We start from the raw sequence: 8,979 nt of genomic DNA, 5'->3' as shown, positions 1-8,979 counted from the left end.
CAAGCCCTAGGCAATATCCTGGCCCTAGACCTGAACGTCTAGTTGACCCAGATGAACCTATCTTGGCCAATCCTATCCAAGAGGCAGACCCCTTAGTCCAACAGGCTCACCCTGTCCCTGACCAACAAGAGCCAATTCAACCAGACCCTGAACCTGAACAATCAGTATCTAACCAATCCTCGGTTAGATCACCTCACCCTCTGGTTGAAACTTCAGACCCTCACCGTGGAACCTCTGAACCCAATGCTCCCATAATTAACATTGGTTCTCCACAAGGTGCCTCTGAAGCTCATAGCAGCAATCACCCAGCCTCTCCTGCACCCAACCTCTCCATCATTCCCTATACTCACCTTCAACCCACATCTCTCTCTGAGTGCATCAATATTTTCAATCATGAAGCCTCCTTGAGGCTCCGCAATGTGCACGGTCAGACTGACCTCAGTGAGAATGCTGAAAATGTGGCTGATGAGTGGAACAATTTGAGCACTTGGCTGGTGGCTCAGTTTCCCGTTATGCTGCAGCTCCTGCATGCAGAGGGAAGTCAGAGCATTGAGGCTGCAAAGCAAAGGTTTGCTAGGAGGGTGGCTCTTCATGAACTCGAACAGAGAACCAAGCTTCTTGAAGCCATTGAAGAAGCCAAGAGACAGAAAGAACAAGAAGAAGAAGCTGCCCGTCAAGCAGCAGCTCAGGCTGAACAAGCCAGACTTGAGGCCGAACGTCTTGAAGCTGAGGCTGAGGCAGAGCGACTTGCACCAGTTCTGTTTACTCCTGCTGCTTCTGCTTCCATTCCAGAACCTCAAGCTGCTCAGAACGTTCCTTCCAGCTCTACTCCGACAAGCTCATCCAGACTCGACATCATGGAACAACGTCTTGACACTCATGAATCCATGCTGATTGAGATGAAGCACATGATGATGGAACTTCTGCGCCGTACTGACAAATCTTAGTTTTTAGGATCTCTTCTTTTTCTTCCTTTTCCTTTTTATTTAACGTTGTTTTATTTAAACTCTGCTTATTTACTTACTTTAATTTGTTCATTTGTGATTCTATATGCATATATCTATATATATTTGTGGCACATATGTTTGCAAAACCTGTTTTATTCATAATTGTTCTATGTTTACATCATAATTCTTTCCATCATACATTATTCCCTATATCTAGAATGGAGGATCCTTCCTCATTCTTCTGCATTCTTGGCGCTGCTCCACTCTTTCCTTCTCCAGACGATCCAATGCATACTCTATGTTGCCAAGTTTGATGCTCAGATCATCTTTTTCTAGACTATCTTCTGTCGTCTTGAGTCTCTTTTCCACAGTCTCCTTCTCTTCCAGCAGATTCAGCTCCCGCTGGCAAAGCTCCTGAATCTCTTCCACGAAGCAGAGGAACTCCTTCAGATCTTTCTCCATCTCTGGACCAAGATCTTCTTCAAGCAGTGTCTTCGTCAGCTCTTGTATGGTCTTTGTACCATCGGGATGCCTAATATTGAGGAACATATCTTCCTCAAACGCCTTCCTTCTGAGCTCTTCTAATGCCATTCTGTATGATGCCATTTTTTTTCTGAATATTATTCGAGGTGTGAAGCTTACCTTTCTCTCCAACGTTTTTATAGGCTTCACTTTCTCTCTGAAAGTTAATGCTCTTACAGTTTCTCGAGGTTAAGTACTTGGTAACTGACCCTTCTATTTCCTCACTTGACCGGTGGTAAACGTTCATCCCTTGCATTAACTCTTCTATTTATTATCGCCTCACTCTGATTCTTACATCGTCTTCATTTTCTTTCAACTTAGACCTTCTCTAAGGGGGAAGTACCTTGTACTTCAAGCTAAGTTTTTCACACCCCAAGCTTTTTGCTTATGACAAAAAGGGGGAGTAAACCCAGTTTTTGATGTGTAAGATGTGTTAGTGTGACTTATTTTTCTTTTGGAGATTTTAAGAGTTCCACCTTCATGACCATAGATGTGTCACTGGGCAAATACAAGGAATACATTTCACTTCTTCTGAAGTGATTCTAAGTTGACTCTGATACCCAAGACTCTGATACCTTGTCCATGACTCTGATCACTTATGCGCTCTGATTATTCGTTTTTCATCTATGTCATAAGCTTTTCACTCTGAACTCTTATATGATTTAGCTCAGAATCTAGACTTTACTAACGTTTTCATCAAGTATTAGATTCAGGAGGAGCTAAGCTCAGAATCAAGCAGTGACTTGAATTCAGAATGAGCAAGATAAACTATTCACATCAGGATAAGTCTTATTTTATATCTCTAAACTCTGAGTGAATTCAGTTTAATGTTTAAGAATTGTTCATCAAAAATCTTAGTTTTGTCATCATCAAAAAGGGGGAGATTGTAAGATCAAGTTTTGATCTAGTAGTACAACTCTATGTTTTGATGATTACAAGTTAACCTTTTGATATGAACAATTGTGGTACTCTAACGTGTTTTTCTGAGTGTGCTATTTACAGGCTCTGACCTCAACTCAATTTCACACAAATCAGAAGCACTGTGTATAAAGGGTAACCCAAGCAACGCTTTCGCATTCACCATGTTCAGTATGAACAGTGGAAAAGCTTCAGAAGATCTGAAGCTATACAAACTCTGATGAGGACTCAGTCGCTAGAAGCTCTGATGATCCAGAAGTTCTGACAACCAAGAAACACTGAAGGTTCAGATGTTCCGATGGTGTAGAAGACTCTGAAGATCCAGAAGCTGAATAGTGGAAACTCTGAAGTCCAGAAGCAAGAAACTCTGAAGGCCATGTTCTTCCCTCTGAGTTCAGAATCAGAAGATACAATGGTCAGAGGATCTGTGCTTTCCCTCTGACTCTGATCAACCTGCTTCACAAGTTCCAATACGAAGCATTCCTCTGATCAGAAGTCTCCTAGGTTAAAAGGTCAAGTCGCTATCCAAGTACAAAAGCAAGTGTACCTTCCTGACGACCTACCTAACGTTCTCAGCCACAGCAGAAGCTGGATTTTCCAGAACTGCCCTCCAACGGTAGCATTTCCATGCAACGCTCAACCCTAATCCTTGGAGTATATATAGAGGCTGAAGATTAAAAGAAGCGGCTACAAGAAGAAGAAAAAAAATATACAAGAAGCAATACACACGCGCAAGACATATTCTAAGCTTTCTTTCATCTTGTAATTCATTTTAGTTTACACTCAGCTTATTCAGAAGCAAACCCTTGTAAACACCAATCTCAAACAGTTGTTTGTTTTTCCTTTAGGAGATCAAGGTTGATCGGATCCTAGAGAAGACTAAGAGAGTGAATCTTAGTGTGAGCTAAGTCAGTGTAATTGTTAGTCACTTGTAGGTTTCAAGTGCAGTTGTAACTCTTACCTGATTAGTGGATTGCCTTCATTCTAAGAAGGAAGAAATCACCTTAACGGGTGGACTGGAGTAGCTTGAGTGATTTATCAAGTGAACCAGGATAAAATCCTTGTGTGCTTTTCTATCTCTATCTTTTGCACTTAGTTCTCGAAAAGATTTGTTAAAATCTTTAAGGTGGTAGTTTTGTACTGAAAACGTTATTCAAACCCCCCCTTTCTACCGTTTTTCATACCTTCATAGTCTTCCTTAGGGACCACCTACCATGTGCTTTACCTAGCCAACATTACAACCCTTTTGAAGTCTCAATGAATAATGCATTGTCAACTTTAGTTGCTCTTGAGGGAATGATTCTCAGAACCTATGAACTTGCTTTTGTGCACAGTGCACTAAACAATTGTCTCATGCTAGGATGTTAGTTCTAAATGCTTCTCATAGTGGACTCTAATTCTTCTTTATCTAAGAGTAGCATGAAGTTGATTGTTGAATCTTTCTCTTGGAACTAACTGCATTTACTTGATCCCCCGGTTTTCTAAAAATGTATCCTTCTTTTGGCATGTGTGTTGGGAGCAATTCTTTGTGCTTGAGGGCAAGCTAATCTTAGTGACGCTCGAGGACGAGCTGTCGTTGAGTATAGTGGTGTGATGACCCGGGTTTATATGATGTTTTTATGGTTTTTCCTTGTAGGTTTTGAGTCTTTTTCTTGTGTCTCATGTAGTGTTTCATGCATTCTCATGCATTTTTATTCTTTTCTTTAGTCTTTATTTTGTTTTGGTAATTTAGTAGTTTTATAGGTAGTTTTCTTGCATTTTAAGTAAAGTTAAGGACTTGCATGGTTTTGTTGTGTTTTATGAAGGACCTCTTGTGCTAATGAGCTCTTGGAGCTTCTAGAATCTTCCTTGACTTGTTGGTTAGGTTTGGAGAGCAGAAACTGAAGGAGAAAGAAGGCCAAGAAGCATGGAATTGATGAAGAACTTAAAGAGGATTGAAAAGAGGAGTTTCAGAAGCCAAAAAGTCCTTTTCAGGCGAGCTTAAGCGCCTAGGCGCTGGGAATGGGCGCCTAGGCGCCAATTAGCTCCAGAAAGCATGTTTTGGGCATGCAATTGGCGCTCAGGCGCTCTGAATTGGTGCCTGAGCGCCCAGAACAGCCCAGACTCGGGAATTTCGCCTATAGATAGGATTTTAGTCATTTTCTTTTGTAATCTTGGATACTACTTTCATTTTTACATAAACTCAGAGGTAGAGGAGCATCTAGGAGAGTGTGAGAGGGCTTCCAAGCTTGTAATTCAGGTTCTTAGCCAAGCATGACAAGAGCCATGCTTGGCTAATCTCTCTTCTTATGCTTTGGTTTTCATGTAAGACTTTTCATCTTTAAGTTATAATCTTAAGTTCTTTCCCACATGTTCTTCTTCTTTCCTTGAATCCCATTTTCAGAACATCAATCTAAGCTTGTATGCATGCTTGCTTTATACTATTCTATAATCAGAACGGAAGTTTGTTATAGATTAGGGAACTGATTTGGGATTACCCCTTCTATACTTGCTACTAGGAATAGAGGAAGGGTTGGGGTTTGATGGCCTGAATTTGCATGATCTAAAACCTCATATAAATGACTAAGTACACAAGGAATTGGGCTTAGCTTTTAGTATGAGAGAATTGCTTATGTGAGGAATCAATAAGTGAGTAACTAGGCTATATCATCAAGGAGAGATCCATGAGAACATGTGCATAGAATGATGTACTTGAATTGACTAGTTGAACAAGAACCCAAAGCATGTTCTTTTCTGAATTTTTGTTTATTTTTATTCTTTGCTACTTCGACATATCTTTGATTCAATAAAACAAACCTTCAAACTCAAGGCTTAAGCTGAATTTAGTCACTCACAATCTCTGTGGTTCGATATTTAAAACCGGGTGGATTCGTACACCTGCGGATTTACCAACAGAAACCAAAAGGAGTCTCGTATTGTTGTATCGACGTCACCGCCCTAGCGTGTCTTCTCCTTGCTGAGGCTGTTACACCACCCCCGCCGAAACCACCTGCAATTGTATTTATCGTGCCAACCGGTGGCTCAAGATTCTTTTTATAGGTTTCCTCTGCTCCTTTCTTCCGTGCGGCCAGCGTCTCCTTTTTGTCAGTATTCGGCGTGTGGCGACAATCTTCCCGTATGCGATCATCTTGTGGGCGAGACCCCCTATACCTGTTTCCCTGCTGTCGCTCTCCGTTCCAGCGGTCGCCACGTTCATTCAGCTGTGACTGCCTCGCTCGGGTGAGCCTCTAGATCTTATTCTTCAGAGTAAAGCAATCCCCTGTGTCATGTCCTGCTGAACGGTGGTACTCACACCACTTGGTCTTGTCTGCCGTTGCCCGCGGCGGGTCAATCCCTCTTTCGCCCTCCTCAACTGCGTGCGTCGCCTTAATTTCACGCAGAAGCTCTGTCAGGTGGGCGTTCAAGCTTTTCCCTGCCTCTTCTCGGCGACGAGGGTCAGCCTGATGAGACGGTCAGTGCCGCTCAAAATTTTCCTTTTTGGGATACAAAGATTCCCTCGGCGCCCCTTCCCCTGTTCGAACCTTCCTGTCCCGTCTTATGCTTCCCTCTACTTTCTCCTTGTTCAACTTATCTTCTGGTGACACGTCCCTCTGGTCGCCATCCTTCTCTACCTTCGCGTGTCTCCGCTTAAAAGCGTCATCCTCCTCGTCAAGTATGTACGTGTTCGCCCGGGCTCGCACCTCCGCCATTGACTTGGCTGGCTTTCGGCTCAATTTACTATTTAGCTTTCCTGGCTGCAATCCGTTTTTAAAGGCGCGGGCACAAGGATTTGGCTCGGATTCCTCTATCTTTACTGACGTAGCGCTGAACTGCTTCAGGTACTGCTTCAAAGTCTCGCCCTCAGATTGACGCACATTGTACAAATCTTCAATCGTCACCTGCTTAGTTTGGCTGGTGGTAGAGTTGTGAACCACGCCATTGCTGTGTCTTTGAATGTGGCTGGAAACATCCTACACTTGACCGCATCAGAAGCGGCGCTGATCACCATCTTCGTGTTGAAATACAACAGGTGCTCCTTGGGATCAGCCTTTCCACTGTAGGTTTCCAGCACTATTTTTTTCATATTGTCCGGAATGGCAACTTCTCTCACCGCCGCTGAAAACGGTTCGAACTCAGCCACAACCTCTGCCTCGCGCTCTCCCTCATATTGCTGCTCAAAACGATAATACTCTAGCTGCTCTTGGAGATATTCGTTTCGCTGTCGTATATCGTCAATATTACTAATCAGACGTCTCCAATCTTGGCTGGAGATTGGTGCCTGAGGTGCCTGAGTCTCTCCTCCTAACGCTGTGGGTGACCTCTGTTGCTCTGGCAAGGACGGCGGTGAGGGCAACGGAGGCATCGGAGAAGGAGGAGGTCGAGGCGGAGCAAGAGGAGTCACCTGATCCGTCTCCTCACGTTGAACCTGCGCACGTCGTGGCCTGCCTCTGATGCGGCGCGTCGGCGAAACATGCCCATGCTCAGGATCCTCATCACGCCGTCTGCGACGTGTTTCCATCGGAATTGGAGAATTTCTTCGGAAAAACTAGGAAACGGAAGAAACTGTACAGAAAATCAAAGAATCTGCTTCTGGATCACAATCCCCGAAAAACTCGAGAACAATTGCTTAGAAGAACAAGCTTCACTCCTCTGAATCACGATCCAAGTAGTCCGGGAATAGAAATCTACCGATCCCCACAGACGGCGCCAAATGTTCCGTGCTAGAACATAGATGTAGGATCACGCGCTTACCACTACGCCAAAACCAATTGGTGTTAGTGAGGGCGCAACGTTATTTCTTATAGCGTAGCAGACAGCGCCCCGTTTCGAATGCTACCTGCAGGCAGGATGCTGGCCCACCTGGACCCAACAATCCCCCCCCAGCACCTGCCAGCCAAACTAGCTGCACAGCATGCCTTCCGTGGGATTCGAACACGGGACCTGGCTCTGATACCACTTGTAGGATCACGCGCTTACCACTACGCCAAAACCAATTGGTGTTAGTGAGGGCGCAACGTTATTTCTTATAGCGTAGCAGACAGCGCCCCGTTTCGAATGCTACCTGCAGGCAGGATGCTGGCCCACCTGGACCCAACAATTGCTAAAAAATCCTCTTAAAAAGGGATCCTTCTCTATGACTAAATATCATGCAAATATTCCTTTAAAATATCATGTTGAGACACCCAAGGTGATCAGAACCTCTGGGGTAACTAACAAGAGAGGACCCAGAAAGTGGGTACCTAAGGACAAGATTATCTATGTTGCAGATATCCTTGATAGCTCCACTGAAACACCAATCATGGTATCTGGACAGTGGATGCTCGCGTCACATGACGGGAGAAAGGCGTATGTTCCGAGAGCTGAAACTTAAGCCTGGAGGCGAAGTTGGCTTTGGAGGAAATGAAAAGGGTAAAATTGTTGGTACTGGTACTATTTGTATAGATAGTAGTCCATGCATTGATAATGTGTTATTGGTAGACGGCTTAACACATAACTTATTGTCTATAAGTCAATTAGCTGACAAGGGTTATGATGTTATATTCAATCAAAAGTCCTGCCGGGCTGTAAGTCAAATCGATGGCTCTGTTCTGTTTAACAGCAAGAGGAAGAACAACATTTATAAGATCAGATTATCTGAGTTGGAGGCTCAGAATGTGAAGTGCCTTCTGTCTGTTAATGAAGAGCAGTGGGTATGGCATAGACGGTTAGGGCATGCCAGTATGAGAAAGATTTCTCAGCTGAGCAAGCTAAACCTTGTCAGGGGCTTACCCAATCTGAAGTTCGCTTCAGACGCTCTTTGTGAAGCATGTCAGAAAGGCAAATTCACAAAAGTCCCTTTCAAGGCAAAGAATGTTGTCTCAACCTCAAGGCCGTTGGAACTTCTGCATATCGACCTTTTTGGACCAGTGAAAACTGAGTCTATAGGTGGCAAGAGATATGGGATGGTTATCGTTGATGACTATAGCCGCTGGACATGGGTAAAGTTTCTAACCCGCAAGGATGAGTCTCATGCTGTGTTCTCTACCTTCATTGCTCAAGTGCAAAACGAGAAGGCTTGTAGGATTGTGCGTGTCAGAAGTGAGCATGGTAGAGAGTTTGAGAATGACAAGTTTGAGAGTCTGTTTGATTCCTATGGAATTGCACATGATTTCTCTTGTCCCAGAACTCCTCAACAAAATGGTGTTGTTGAGAGGAAGAACAGAACTCTTCAGGAGATGGCTAGAACCATGCTCCAAGAAACTGGCATGGCTAAGCACTTTTGGGCAGAGGCAGTAAATACAGCATGTTACATTCAAAACAGAATCTCTGTGAGACCAATTCTGAATAAGACTCCTTATGAATTGTGGAAGAACATAAAACCCAACATTTCTTATTTTCATCCTTTTGGCTGTGTTTGTTATGTTCTCAATACTAAGGATAGATTGCATAAATTTGATGCTAAGTCTTCTAAGTGTCTATTACTTGGTTATTCTGAGAGATCTAAAGGTTTCAGATTTTATAATACTGATGCTAAGACTATTGAAGAATCTATTCATGTTAGATTTGACGATAAGCTTGACTCTGACCAGTCAAAGCTAGTTGAGAAGTTTGCAGATTTAAACATTAATGTTTC

Source organism: Lotus japonicus, chromosome 4 (genome assembly GCF_012489685.1).
Source record: "Lotus japonicus ecotype B-129 chromosome 4, LjGifu_v1.2".
Taxonomy (NCBI): domain Eukaryota; kingdom Viridiplantae; phylum Streptophyta; class Magnoliopsida; order Fabales; family Fabaceae; genus Lotus; species Lotus japonicus.
This window is presented reverse-complemented; position numbering follows the sequence as displayed.